Here is a 2,902-nt window from a genome sequence, read left to right as displayed (position 1 = left end):
AATTGATTTTGATGGACTACACAGTTTTTGTTACCTACTCATGTTTGCAACCCATTTTATTTCAGTCAACTAATGTGATATAGGAGTAGATATTAATGCGAAAACAGGGCGGTGCTTGATTTAATCCACGGAGAATTGATCGATCTTAAACAAATGACGAGGGGTAAAAATGGGTGGTGTTGCGAAAAAGTAAAGTTGTTTTAGATGCTGAGAAAGTCATTACATTTTGATTGCAGTTTAAAAAAAATACAAATCACAAGATTAGGAAGCGTGTATTACTAAAATAGGATAGATATAGGATCAATTCTGAGTTCATGTTGACTTTGAAGTAATTGCCTTTTATAATTGCACTAACATACAAATTTTCATTTGCAATTCATCTATTCTCATTAGCTACAGTGTGATTAGGATTTAGGTCTAATCCAACTGATCTTGGATTGAACAGCTAATTATTTGATAGGCTATGCATAGGCCTATAGATTTTCAACTTTGTAATTGTTAATTTGTAAATGATAAACATCTAAATTACGTGGCAATTTTTTTTTTGACAATTTATCTGATAATTGCAATTATTTACCATCTATGTGTGTGTGTGTGAGAGAGAGAGTCACATAAACTAAATGGTCCATTCTCTTGTTCCATTAAGTTTTATCCTAGGTAGCACTAAATATTGCTTATCTGAAAATGGTGACACCCAGTGGTTCAGTAAGGTGACACATAATACAAGCATCAGTCAATACATAGGGCAAGACCACAAACCACAGAAGTCTGATTTCCCAGAAAATTTGCAATGAACAGACACATTGTGGAATGTCTTCCTCCCTGTGCATCAAAGGTGTTACCCTGCATTTAATGACAACTGGTGTCTCAGTACAGTCAGAAAAGTGCACCAGTTTGGGTGTCTTCTTGAATCATTAGTCTCTTATTAGAGTAATATAGTGCATGTTTGACAAACCATGTTGTTTTTTTGTTTGTCAATCAGAGGTGTCCTATTGCACATATACAAAACATATTGCAACACTCTCTTAGGACACTAAATGTTGCTTCTTTATCTTGTGACAGATGTTGGCTTCGCCACCTCATGCTGCCTGATGTACTGGTCTTTTGGATCTTTTATGTTGTCCCTTAGTCTCTTGGGCTCTTGGGATGACGCTTACATATTTATGAAGGTCATTCATGAACCTGTGCACTATAGTCTCTCTTCATCACGCTCCTGTCAAGGGAAGGAAAAGATACACACACACACTTTGTACATCATCGGTGACGTGAAGTTTTGAGTGATGTTTTGCTCTTGGTGAGCATTTCTGTTGTGGAAAGAGTCCAGTTCTTGCTCCATCCACCCAGAGGAAATCGATCTTTTTCTTCAGCCATTAGTGCTGATCTATTCCCCCCCCTGCCTCATCCCGGGTTCATTTGTATTCTAATTGCCAGGCCTTGAAGTGACATGCTACGTTCTGTACAAGGCTGTTTTCTGTCAATTCCATGCCAATATTTGAGTGTAGTGCTGTCTTCAGCTGCTTTGATGTTAAATGTGGCATTTGGGCCTTACGGAGGTCACATATATTTGTGTATATAATATGTTGTGTATGGTGTTCAGTTGGACATAAGTTATTGAAATTGGACAAAATCACTTTTTTTTCTATATGTGTGTTCACACTTGTATATATATTGGAGGTACAGTCTCTGCAAAAACCATGTCCTTCTTCAAGTCGTCATCAAACTGGTCCAACTCCAACAAGACATGCATATTCCAACAAAACAGATCAGGAGTACAACACAAACCCTCTGATGGCTCGGGACTGGCTGGCCTGAGAGCATTACAGGCCAGTTCTCTGCCCGATCGCTCCATAAGCTTACATTTATTGATTTTTTTTTTTCTCTGAACATTGCATCGTTAATTTAGATGATGTAAATATGTTACCAAGGTAACATCATCTAGCTGGTTAACATACAATAATTTTGTTGAAATTACAAGGGTGAAATTGCTAGTCTTAGAAGCATCAGTTAGTATGGATTGTAAATTATGAAAAATAATTCTAAAAAAAATAATAAATAAAATTGTGTCTTAACTGGTGAAAAATCATGACAGGTCAAGTAATAATCTGAACTATTTGGCAAAACTGGGCCACCCAGAACACTTATTGTTGTCCCCCATTTATGTTTTAGAAATGATCAATCAAATCCATGACTTTGGATTTCTGTATTTGATAACTGGCCTAATTTCATAGCCAATTATGTTTGTAGCTTTCTTCACTCAATCCAATTTCTACCCAAAGATGATAAAGCCCAGTCAAACTCTGTGACATTTAAAAGACAAAGTAAATTCTCAGTTTTGCCTATGTGACACTGAGCACAGAGTGTGCTCTCTTCTTTCTCATAATGCTGATGATAAAATATGGCGCGTCTCTCGCAAGAATAGATGCATGCAGAGTGTCACACATCAGTTGCGACACATCAACAAGCTTGTGTCGGCAGTTATTATTCATGGACAGCGCTATGGTTGATGTTGAAGGCTTTGAGGAACGAATAAAAGACAGGTAATAGATGTGCTCTTTCAAATGCTTTGCGAGAGAGATACGAAGACAACTGAGCAGTTACTGTTATCTTAAAATGAGTGTGTGTGTGTGTGTGTGTGTGTGTGTGTGTGTGTGTGTGTGTGTGTGTGTGTGTGTGTGTGTGTGAAGCAAGGGATTATTAAAACAGGTGTGTGTCTCCACATGCTGATGGTGTGTGATTATTCATTACTTGCGGACTTGCTGCTAGCTCTCTGCTGAGAGCAAGTCCCAGAGTCACCTTGACTGAGCCTCATATAGAAATATCACACTTATTATAACTGCTAGGCCTAACCTATCCAACCAATGAGAGACATGAGGATTCTGTACTTGATATTTGATTTAAACAA

This window comes from Leuciscus leuciscus (assembly GCF_965113295.1).
Source record: "Leuciscus leuciscus genome assembly, chromosome: 14".
Lineage (NCBI taxonomy): Eukaryota > Metazoa > Chordata > Actinopteri > Cypriniformes > Leuciscidae > Leuciscus > Leuciscus leuciscus.
The sequence above is the reverse complement of the archived record's forward strand: the minus strand, read 5'-3'. Positions refer to the sequence as shown.